This window comes from Protopterus annectens, chromosome 9.part0, assembly GCF_019279795.1.
Source record: "Protopterus annectens isolate FY-2018-M chromosome 9.part0, PAN1.0, whole genome shotgun sequence".
Lineage (NCBI taxonomy): Eukaryota > Metazoa > Chordata > Ceratodontiformes > Protopteridae > Protopterus > Protopterus annectens.
In genome coordinates, this window is record NC_056743.1 from 531,045,631 (window position 1) to 531,059,034 (window position 13,404).

Sequence of the window (13,404 nt, forward strand, 5' to 3'; positions counted from 1 at the left end):
TGCATGTTTTAGTGCTAATGCCTGGTATACTGAAAACTGTCAACATAAACACAAAAAGCACAGTATTATTTTGTTTGGCAAACAGCCTCTACCTTCAATATATATATATATATATATATATACTACTGACAATAGTACACTATTAAATGAAAATATAGTCAGGCACCAGGGTATCTGTGCTGACAGCCCCCTTCCTTCAATGATAATGTAACGACTTGAAGTCAGAAACTCTTTCTGCTTAGAACAACTAATAGCCAAGGGTATATCATTCAGATCTAAAGATGTCATTATTCCATTATATTCAGCACTGATTAGACCAATTATACAGTACAGTATTGACTTTTAGATGTATGCCACTCAACATATCAGACAACTAGAGAAGCACCAGAGGTTCTTAATTAAGAAGATTTCAGGCTTAATAACTCTGTGATACCAAGCATGGCTAGAAGCTCTAGCACATTACTCAGTATACCATAGACTACTGAGGGATGATTTGTGCTTCACCCATCATGTCATATCCTTGTTGTTGACTTCGTGCATCTGTGCAAGGCTAATAGCTAAGCAAATATACAAGAACCAGGGACTTAAATCATCCACACCAGATAAATCATCCACACCAGATAAAATGAACATGAAGGAGAAAGAAACATATTACTCGGAGCTTCACTCTTCTCTGGAAGAAATTTTCCATACATGTTAAGCAGAGTGATAAATTAGCATCCTTCAGACAAACAAAGATGACTAGATAGGTACACTCAAATTTACCCCAGGACTTAACTGGTCTATACCACCTTGAGAAAGGGAGTACAGTCTGAAGGTGATTACTGGTTAGGCATTGATGGCTGAGTGACAAAAATTGCCTAAAAACTCATTTGAATCTTATCGATTGATTGGGTCACTACCTTCACTACTGAACCACCATCACACACTCCCCCCTTTCAGAGAGATCATTTATTGCTTTTCTTAACCAGGGACTTAGTAATACAAGAAGCAGAACTGTTAATAGTGCAAAGTACATGTAATGACTATAATTATCATAGAATACATCAAAATACAAGAGATAAAAAACAGCAGTGACTAACAATATAATTTAAATAAAGTACTTACAGATGATAGTACATCTTCCATGTACTTCTTTACATCTCCTCTACAGCATAAGTACATTTAGAGCTGAGTATGGCACCAAATCAAACTTAGACTGGAATTCCCTATTTACTTTTCTATTTATAGCAGGCAAAATCTGGGAATGATGGCATCATACTTTGGCCAGTGGAGGAATTTTCTTTTACTGTAAAAGAATTGAGATCAGTTAAATATGATGCTACCATCATGCACTTGGAAAATGAGTACAAACTTCCTGTGACCACAGCACACTTCTATAAGGAGCGACTTACCGCTACTCCTGAAATTAATACGGCACCCTGGCCATGCAGAACTCACCCCTCAGTATCTGCAAGAAAGTGTGCTGGTGCAGAAACTCCTACTAATTTCTAGAAGGAAAGGTGATTGGCATCAGCTGCATAATCCATTCCACTGTGGGTATCTCTGCTTCTATTGAATATGCAGCCATCTTAGTTCCAACTATTTTCTGTCCATATGAAATACGTCCACACAACCAACACTGTACCATACTGAACTTTTGTTTTCTTTATCTTTACAAAACTTAAAAGAACAAAAAATTTCAATGAAATAATTCAGTTTATTTTGGTGTTTTTAAAACATGAGTAACTTTTTACACTTCTTAATCTTAACAGTCTGTCTACTGCATTATATACAAGTACTACAACCTCCCTACTTCATGAAGCTTTGTATAAATATACAATACAATATAATGTATACCAATTTTCTGCTTCTAATAAAATTTATTAAACTTTCAAAAATATTTTTTTTATTAAGTATAGTAATAGTACCTGCACTGTAATTTAAGTCATTCTTTTCTTGAGAGAATTTTCATTATTTACACATTGTAGTGCATAACGATAAAGTACAATGAATAGTCAAATGTGTTTTTAGCACTACTCTAAGTTTGTTTTTGCTAAAAATGTTAGCTCACCATTTATTGCTATCCACTTCAGCCCTGTTTGGTTGACTGTGCTCAAGTCATTGCTATCTGCTGTCATTAATATTGTGGGTATGGAAATTATCTACCTGAAGTCGCATTCACTGCGTGTGTGTGTGTGTGTGTGTGTGTGTGTGTGTGTGTGTGTGTGTGTGTATATGTCACTACAGTAATTAAACATGCTATCCCTGCAAATCATATCTTATTTTCATGAGAATGGAATTGATCTACATTTTCTAGTGGACTATGACCACCATACCTGTCAACTGTACAGATTTTTGTAAAATGTCCAGATTTCTGCCTCACATTTTGAGTCCGTTTTTCACAAAATTGTGGTTTTCTGGCAAATTGGTGGCAAATCATTAAAGACTGAAATTAGAAAATAATAAATGACATTTGAGTTTCATAATTGTGGCGCCATCTTTAATTCTTGGACTAACCCTCGGCTGCTGAGCGTCCATACCTTGTGTAAGTAATGCATTGCTGCAACTATTTGTTTCAATAGCTACATTTTACCTACAAATGTGATAGCAAGGGTTTCTCATCAGCCTAATGCTACAATTGCTTAACTAATACTGTACTAGTTTTATTTCACTGTTAACGGCTACTTGTGTACACGTTTTTAGCACGTGAAACTGATACTGTATATACCTGAAGGAAGTTCCGATGTTACCTTAGCGTGTAATGGTGCTATTTTAAACAGAAAATGTCAAATTAGAGTAGCATTTCTGTAATGTAGATTGCTTACGCCTGGAATATTGTGAAAATACAAACTAAAGAAGCTGTCCTATTTTAAACAGAAAACCTCAAGTTAGAGTAGCGTTTCTGTAATGCAGACTTTATACGAATTGAATATTGTTATAATACAAACTAAAGAAGCTGTATTGGTCCCTTTTTAGACAGAAAACGCCACGTTAGATTAGCGTTTTGTTATTTTGACTCCATACAGGTGGAATTTGGCTAAATGCAAACTATAACTATGAGAGACCTATATTTACTTAGTTATATGCAAACTAAAACTGCTGTAACAGTCCTGTTTAATACAAAACATGCCAGGTCAGCTTAGCGCTTCTGTTAACTTGATTGCACACAAGTGGAATTTGTTTAAATTGGGACTACTAATGCTGTTTGGTCCTATTTCATACAGAAATCATTAAGTTAGATTAGCGTTTCTGTTACCTGGTCTGCACTCATGTAGACTTTGTTATAACTTAAACTAAAACAGCTGCTTTAAATACCATGTCCAATGCTGTGTGACTAGTTAGACTGCTTTAGTGTATTACTGTATCTAGACTACATATACATAGCATTAGTTACATTTTTATCAAGAAAAAGCTGCTTTCTAGAGTGTGTTTAATCCTGTGTGGCTATATGCTGAACTAGCTAGACTGCTTTAGTGTCTTAAAACTGTGGAAGCATTATACATGCAAAGTACTACCTCTTTGTCCATTTTGGGCAACTATAATCAGCACATGAAAGCAAATGATTGTTTAGTATTTCTGTACTGCTGTGTTTTTGAACTGTATAGCTGTGGATATACTGAGTCTTTCAGAAACCAGTGAGTATTTTTAGACTGTATAACTGAATCGACCTTGCAATTTTACTTCATTAGCTATTAAGAATACTCAGAAAAGTAGCTACTTTTACCTGGCTAATATACTGTTTACTTTACCACTTTTTCTCTCTCTATATGTACCCAGCTCTCCAACCTGCCTGTCCTGTACTAGGGATTGAGAGATTGCCCTGTCTGACGACCAATAACCTTATATTTACATAAAAACTGCTGTCTCTTCCCTAAGCTAAGGAATAGAGACAAACCACTCCCTGAACATCATTCCCTCAAGGAAACAAGAAAGTATGTGTACTAAGAATATTGTGTATAAAGGATAAAATTGTTTAAAATACTCCAGGTTTTTAACGTACACTCCCTAGCCAGGACAGCCAGCAGCCAAAGCCTTTTCTTCTCCCAACTTCCATACCTTCCCCTCTTATAGGCTGTGTATATAAAAAAAAGTTATGTACCTACCATAACGTTCCATGTTAGTTGTCTCCTCTCGCCTTCTTTCTTGCTGGTTGGGTTCGGAGCCAATCCTCGGCTCCAACTCGGCCATCTTCTAAAGCTCGAGAGCTGTTTACTGGCTCGAGGCCTCCCCATATCCCATGATGCCTGGCGTGAGATACCTAGATCTCATTTGGTAAGACTAACAGCAGACAAAATAATGAAGGAATCATATCCTATCATACATAAACCCTACTATAGAGACTACCAGGTAGAGTGGAATAGCCAGAGAAGGCTCAGCCAGTGCGAATCCATAGAGAACTCTTCTCGGTCTACTAGGATAGGGGGATGGAGGGTGGGACGCAAGAAAGAAGGTGAGAGGAGACAACTAACATGGAACATTATGGTAGGTACATAACTTCTTTATGTTAAGTTGTCTATCTCACCTTCATTCTTGCTGGTTGGGACAGCGTCCCTAGCACCTAATATCCTGGGTGGCTCAATGGAACAAACTCTTCAAAACAGTGGAACCAAAATCAGCTCTGCTCCTGGAAATCACATACAACTTCTAATGCCAGATGAAAGTATGAGGGTTGGCCCATGTGGCCGCTGCACAAATAGATTCCGTGGGCAACCTAGCCTGAAAAGCCACAGAAGTGGCTAATGCTCTGGTGGAGTGACCTTTTGGTTTAACAGGCAATTGTTTATTCCTTAGCTGATAGATAAAAGTGATGATAGAAGTCAACCACCTGGATAAGGTTACTTTTGATACTGGAAGACCTTGTTTGCCCTCTGCATAAGAAAGGAAAAGCTGGTCCGATTTTCTGAAGTCCTTAGTCCTATGCAAATAAAAGCGCACTTGCCTGTGAACATCTAACTGATGCAACTTATATTCCGCCCTGTTGGAATGGTTGGGAAAAATACAGGAAGGTCAATGGACTGATTCAAGTTAATCTCAGAAGAGACCTAAGGAAGGAAGGAAGGATTAGTCCTGAGAGCAACCCTGTCATTGTGGAACACTAGGTACGGGGGACGGATACAAAGAGCCTGAAGCTCCGAAACTCTTCTGGCTGAAGTAATTGCTACCAGAAAAAGTGTCTTCCAAGATGAAAAATTCAAGGAACAAGAAGCTGCAGGTTTGAAGGGTGGCAAAATTAGAGAAGCTAGAATCAAATTCAGATCCCACGGGGGTGGAGGATCTCTTACTGGGGGCCTGAGAAGAGTAGTCCCTTTGAGGAAGGCCTTACAAAGCTTATGAGACATTATATTACTTTCTGATAGGCCAATGTGAAAATTTGAAATTGCAGCTACCTGCACCCTAATTGTAGTGGAAGCAGACCCGGCATGAAAGAGCTCTGCAAGAAATTCCAAGATGTGGTGTACAGGGGCTGAAAAGGGGTCTATACTCTTAGCCTCTGCCTAGGAAGAAAAACGTTTCCACTTACTAGCGTAAGTTTTTCTAGTGGTAGACTTGTGCGATGATAAAATGATTTCACGCACTGAATGGGAGCTATCAGGAAGCCTGGCTAGGGTTGAAAGTGGAGCAACCAAGCCGTGAGCTTGAGCGACTGTAGGGAATGATGCAGCCCACCCGATTGATGGATGGAACTGGGCCCAGAGTCCAAGGCTGCTCGAGAAGATGATGATGATGCAGGAACGGGAACCATATTTGTCGAGGCCAGTAAGGAGCAATGAGGATCATTTTGCAACCCAATACGGTAGCTTTCTGTATCAGCTTGGGAATTAGGGGAAAAGGAGGGAATGCATACAGAAGTCCGTGAGGCCAATCGTGGACTAGACCGTCTCTCTGGGGGAATGTCCTGGAAGTAGAAGGAGAGAAAAGAAGTTGCTGCACTTGCTGCTGAAGGGGGCGGCAAAGAGGTCGCAGTAAGGTTGCCCCCATTTGCGGAAGATTTGGTCTGCCACTACCTGATTCAGAGACCACTCATGAGGCATGAGAATAGCTCTGCTCAGCCTGTCTGCTATGACGCTGGATCTCCCAGGAATATGCTTTGCGGTCAGAAACCATTGGGAAGAGATTGCCCACTGCCAGAGTCTGAGTGCTTCTCGACATAGAGGGTAGGACCTGGTTCCGCCCTGCTTGTTGATGTACCAAACGATTGACGTATTGTCCATTTGAATTGCAATGGTCCCGGTAGGAAGAGAGTTTTGAAGAGCTTCCAACGCTAAAAGCACAACCCTCATCTCCAAGACGTTTATGTGCAAATGGTACTCTTGAGGTTGCCAGGTGCCCTGGACTGTTCTGCCCTGATAATGCCCTCCCACCCGATCAGGGAGGCGTCCGTGGTCACCGTAGCAACTGGAGGGGGAAGTACAAATGGTCTGCCCAGGGGCACTGATGAGGAGACCATCCACCATGCAAGATGCTTTTTGCATGTTTCTATGATAATAATCATGTGAGACATGGGAAGCTGGTGAAAGGACCATTGGGTGAAAAGAAGCCACTGGAGGATCCTCATGTGGAAACGAGCCAGAGGGATGAGTATGATTGCTGCTGCCATGAGACCCAGGGTTTGGAGGCCGAACCTGGCTTGAATTCTCTTGCATCCTAACAAGACCTGGACATGCCGCTGAATGACTAACACCCTGTCTGGTGGAAGGCTGGCTGACCTGTCTTTTGTATTTAACTTTGCGCCTATAAAGGTGATAGACTGACAGGGTGACAATGCAGATTTTTCAAAATTTATAGTGATACCTAGTCTGGAGCACATCTGGATAGTGTAATCTCTGGCTCGCAGAAGGTGATGCCTGGTGGTAGCAGTGAGGAGCCAGTCATCTAGATATGGAAACACCTGGAATCCTTGCCATCTCAGGTGAGCGGTAACCACTGCCATACATTTGGTGAACACCCTGGGGGCTGTGGTGAGACCAAAGGGCAGAGCTCTGAACTGATAATGGCTGGCTCCCAGATGGAAGCGCAGGAATCTTCTGGAGCGCCTGTCCATTTTGATGTGGAGGTACACATCCTGAAGTTCTATGGAGCACATCCAATTGTCCTGACCCAGAAAGGGTAAAATGGACTGTAGCGTGACCATCCAAAACTTCGTTCTTTGTACAGACCTGTTTAGTCTGCTGAGATCCAAAATGGGTCTCCAGTCCCCTGTATTTTTTGGTACCAAAAAGAACCTTGAGTAAATTCCGGATCCTTGCTGGTCTGCTGGGACTTGCTGGATGGCCCTTTTTCTTAGCAGTTTTGAAACTTCTTGAACTGCTTGATCCCTTCGATTGGGTGGAACATCTGGAAGGGACTTGTTTGACAAGAAGGGAGCGAGAACAAAGGGAATTCTGTAGCCTCCGGATATAACAGACTGTACCCATTTGTCTTGTGTTATGTCTTGCCAGACTCTTGGGTACAGCGATAATCTTCCGACTGCCTTCAGAGGTGGGCAGCCGGGCAACCCTTCAGGGATGCTGGAAGGGCTTGTCAGAGAAAGATTCTCTGCTGCCCTGGTTTTGCAGACCCCCTCTGCCACGAGGGCAGCACCTGTTATTGCTTCCTCCTCTGCCCCTGGAGGGAAACTCACCACGTGTGTCTGGCAAGGCTCCCTGGGATTTCCGGAACCACATCTTTCCACTCTTCTGACCCTTGGGATATGGTCTGGAAGGAGTAGAAAAACAGACTCCTACAGCAGAGAGAGTCTTGCCTTTCTGCTCACACCTGGTAAGGGTGTCCACCTCCAAAGAGAGAGGAACCATCAAAGGGTGTGTTGGCGAAAGACGCTCTGAAAGGTTCCGCAAAGTTACAAAGCCGTATCCAAGTGTGTCTCCTTAGGGCGACGCCTGTGCCTGCGGCTCTACTCACACCATCGGCTGCATAAGAAATGAGCCTCATGGAGGAGTTCACCACTGAATTAAGAGTCGCCAGCTGGGAGACAACCTTCACCTGGGCCCCCTCAGCTGATGGATCTTGGAGGTATCTCCAAGCTCTTTGAGGAGATCCCTCTATAGACGGGTAAAGTGGCACAAATAATTCAGAGATTTCATGGAGAAAGTTGCTGAAGAGAACATCCGCTCCCCATATCTGTCCATCATCCTAGACTCCTTGTTAGGGGGATGGACAGATGAAGAAGTTTCAGCAAACTCCTTCTTTGTGGCCGCCGCTACCACCATGGCATCAACGGGAACACCTTTGATCAAAAACTGTTTGTCTTGTGGTGCAGTAATGAATTTTGCAGGTCTTCAAGGGGTCGGTTCCAATGTGTCTGGAGCTGACCATGCCTTCCGAGCCACCACAGACATTAGTGGGTTGAAAGGCGGAGACACCCAGGAGGTGGAGGGTCAGGATCCAAACGCATCCAGGAATACCAATTCATCCTCGGAAGGTTCAGAGGGGGATCTCGGGGACCCTTCCGATTCCTCCAAGTCAGTATCTGGTGTGACAGACTCATGGGAGTCAACCTGCTACCTCTTGCATTTCCTCTTACGAGGTGGCTCCTCTGAATGATCAGGGGAAGCCTCAGAAGAGGAATATACACCCAATGGGGTGCCCTGGCGCATTGGTTCCCCACGCTTGGGGTCTGGAGGAGGGGCAGAGGCAGGTGCAGGCACCATAGGGGGAGGAGCCGAAGGGGAAGATTGTGGAGCTGACTCAGGGGCCAGCATGCTCCTCATGACCTCGAAGGCGTCCCTGCTCGGATGCTGAGAAGGCTCCGGTTCCGAAGATATCTGAATCCCTCTCCCCACCGAGGGGGACGGCTCCGAAGCCAATGTAGGAGCCGAGCTGATCTGCGCCGAAGTTCCAAGGGGGAGAACGGGGTCAGACAAGGGTACGCTGCCACTCGCCCCCTCGGAGCGGATGAGGGAGTCTCAGCGCCCCGATCCCTCCAAGGACGGTACCAAGGAAGTGATCGGAGCCGACGATGGAACTGAAGGAGAAGGAATCGGTGCTGAAGGTTCCACGATTCGAACCCCAACGAACTCCAGCTCCGAACTCAAGGGAGGAGTCGGAGGAAGAATGACTGCAAACAAGGATGGAGCCGAACTCTGTTGAGAGGGGCTGGACAACATTTTTGCTAGGGCCTGCGATTTTAAGAGCCTGCTGACCACTCTCTCCAAGTCATTTTCAGATTATCTCAATGACAGAGATGAGTGGGAGGACCGATGACTACGCTCCGAATGGAGCAGTTGAGACCTTGGAGCCGAGAGTATCGACTCCAGGGAGGGAGACCTGGATCTTTTTCGACTCCCAGACAGCTCTGAAGTATGCGTCGGAACCAACTGAGAGACAGGAGCATCGATTCCAGCCGGAACCAAGGCAGAAGTGGAAGCTTCACCTAACGACAGCTCCGAGCTGGGAGCCAAAGGTTTAGGTGGCTTGGAGGACTTCACGGGCTAAGCCTTTGCCGGTGACTCCTCGGGTTTAAGTAAACCCTGTAGGATCAATTTATTCCTACGTTCCTGCAGGACTCTTGTACTGAAAGCATGGCAGACCGAACAAGAGTGCTGCAGGTGCACGGCGCCGAGACAACAGACACAAGAAGTGTGACCATCTGTCAGAGACATCTTCTGATAGCATGAATCACACTTCTTGAATCCGGACACCTTGGTATCCTTAGACATAACTAAAGCAAGGAATACCAAAACAATACACAAAAAACTAAACAATTTGGGTATGAAAAACTGTCAGACACACACACATGCAAAGACCACACCCAAACAACAGTCACAAAGCCTAACAAACAACAATTAGACTACTAAGACAACTAACTATTTTTTTAAGGAAGAAGATTAGCCTCTAACTGAAATGGCTAATAGAGAGAGAAGAGAGAGGGGAGAGGGGAAAACTCTCTAACTTAAATGAGTTTTCTGAAGGGACGGGGAATACAGGTAAAGAGAAAATATATACTACATAAAGATATCCCTAAGAGACAGATACTAAAAATTACAACCTACACTAAAAAACTACTAGTTTTTCTTATCAAAAACAGAGAAGAATAATCAAAAATATACGACCTGAGCCAGTAAGACAACCTCGCATCAGACACGGCAAATGAGATCTGGGTATCTAGCGCTAGGCATCATGGGATATGGGGAGGCCTCGAGCCAGTAAACAGCTCTCAAGCTTTAGAAGATGGCCGAGTCAGAGCCGATCAAGAATGAAGGAGAGATAGTCAACTTAACATCTCCTGTTTTCCCTCCTTTTACCTCTAGACCTGCTAGCCCCCATAAGTAGCCACTGCTGCAATATAACCTTTGCCCACTAGATGGCACCCTTTTCGTAGGACTAATCTCCTTGAACATCTATCCTACTGTCTTAAAATATAACTCTCAGGCATCCAGTTTTTCCATTACTTGTCTTTCTTGCAGTCCCACTCCATCCTTCTATTTTTTACTGTACATCACTCAACTTGCCTGCCTACTATCTCCTCCTAAATTTACCTTAGCAGTCAGCACTCCACTGATTGTTCTCACAGGGTTTAGTCCTTCATTGGCTCTACCCGCTCCATAAGCCCTGCAGGCTCACCCTGCTCCCCTACCATTCCCCCAATTTCCACCCACCCCCAGTGCTTCTACATTAGTACACCCTAACCACACCCTCATCCATACAACCAACCACCAATCACATGTTCCAATTCATTACAGTGCTATAACCTACTTCCCACGAGTCTTTAACGTAGTAAACTATCAGTACTTATCCCTGTATATTAACCTATATATAATACTTCCATTATGCCACCTATATCTACCTCACCATTCCAGAAGTTCTTACTCTTATTCTCACTCTTACCTTTTCTATCTATACCTTACCTACTTACATTCTATGAACACCTTAACTGCCTAAGATTTCATTGCCCCATAAGGCAAACCTCCACACCAACACTTGTAGTCTCTCATAGCCATACAAACACACCCAGCACACCAAACTACCAACCAGCTAAATATCATAGACTGACTCACATCACATATTATAGTCCTTGAGCTAGGAAATTCCAAAACCTAATATGCAAACTTCTAAAGCTTACACTGAGAATACAAGTCCACTCCTTAACAGATGGTGATATACACCCAAATCCAGGCCCAAATTCTTCCACAACCACACAGCCCCACACCGCAACTCATGCTAACACACAATTTCACCAGACTCCCTAAATTTGTCCTGATAGCCATATTAATATTCGGAGCATAAATAATAAAGTTGCTCACCTACATGATCTCATGGATGTACATTCATTTGACATCCTATGTCTCACTGAAACATGGCTCAAGGCAGCAACACAAGACAATCAGGTTATTCTACCTGGATACAATATCTTGAGACTAGACCATAAAGCTAAGAAGGGTGGGGAAGTAGCTATTCTATATAAATGTGGATTACAGGTGACCTCTATAGACTCTAAACCACCACTAACTAGTAATGCTGAAATCCTTATTTCCAAGATTCAACTTAATAAATGTAAATCCATCTATATCATCTGTTTTGATCTTCCCCCAGGCAATAACTCTAGCACCATAGAGGATATCCTTAGCTGGGTTTCCACTACCTACCCCCAAGAAACTATAGTACTTGGTGACTTTAATATCAACTGGAACAGCCTTCTACTCATATTAACCTATATGGTTTTACTCAAACCATTGCATCCCCCACAAGGACCAATAAACTTAATAACATGGAAAGCACCTTAGATTGGATTCTCATAAATAGTCACCACCAAACTTATAAAGTAGGGACCCTCCCTGAAGATATAAGCAACCATTCACTCACCTTCATAATTAGATATACGAGTGACATTCCAAACCCAACCACCTATAGGACAATAAGGACCAACAAAAAATGTAACCCTGACAGCTTTCAAAATGAACTTAAGGCATGTGATTGGTCACCCCTGAAACACCTACCTCTAGAAGAAGCAGTAAAATACTTTAATTCTAAATTCTTGGCCTTTCTAGACTACCATGCGCCAACATGTACAATTAGAACAAGGATTAAACTGGCCCCATGGTTCAGAAAAGCAAGCAAACAAAAAATCCTCCTTAGAAATTAAGGCTGGGCCAACTGGCATACTACTAAAAGCCCTGCAGATCAATTAAAATTTAGACAGCTAAGAAATGATACAAAAAAGCCATACTGTTGGATAAAAGAAACTTTTACTTTCAGCACCAGCAAACCCACCAAAACAAACCACAAAAATTTTGGTCAGGCATTAATAAACTCTTACACACAGGTTGTTCAGTCATACCCACACTTGTAGGCTCTCATCATGATAGTCCCAAGCAAAAAGCCAATACCTTTAATACTTTCTTCACAGAGACCATTAAATCTCTTGCCAATCAGCGATCCCCTGACACCTCATCTCCAAACATCTCTATCTCTAATACCCCCCCATCTTTTCCATTTCAACCTGTTCCTGCATCCCTTGTCTGCATGCTTATTCAAAAACTTAAACCAACCACCATCTCTGCAGATCTACTACCTGCAGAATACCTGCAAAAAGTTGCAAATGCAATTATCCCCCTGCATAAAGGTGGTAACTCCAAATGATCAAACTATAGACCTATAGCCATATTATCTCCACTGGCAAAAATCATGGAGAAATGCATTCATAAACAACTGTTAAACTACCTAATAGAAAACAACTTACTAGCTAACTGCCAACATGGTTTTAGGCCATTCCATAGCACCACCTCTGCTCTCTTATCCTGTAGTAACAAAAATCGCAATAATGACACTATCCTCAGCCCTCTTTATTGATCTTTCAAAAGCCTTCGATATGGTTAACCACCACTTAGTCATAAATATACTCAAAAAACTGTTACTAGATGCACTGGCTATACAATGGTCCCAAACCGACAAACAACAGACAGCAGGCTGTACTATGGGAGAACAACTTATCTTCCCACCTCCCAATTGCCCTCGGTGTCCCTCAAGGCTCCATATTAGACCCGCTCCTATTTTCTAATTTTATAAATGACCTACATTCTGTAATACCTCAAGCTACCTGTATCCAATAAGCAGATGATTCCACGCTAATATGCTCAGCCACTTCTCCATCAGACCTACAGTCCCTAACCCAAAACGTGTTTGATACAGTCGAGAAATGTCTTCAACACCGATGTCTCATATTGAACCCCAAAAAAACAAAACTGTTACAATTCACTCTCACCCATAGGGCCTCCCCACTTAACTTTTCTGTTATATCAAGCAATGGTACTATCATATCTCCTGATCCTACTATAAAACCTCTTGGGGTACTAATTGATAACAACCTTACCTTTAATTCTCATATTAACAGTACTATAAAAACAATCAACAAAATATTAGGATCCCTGTACAGGATCAAACCCTTTCTGACTCCAGTAGCCAGGGCCACTATTGCCAGTACCCACT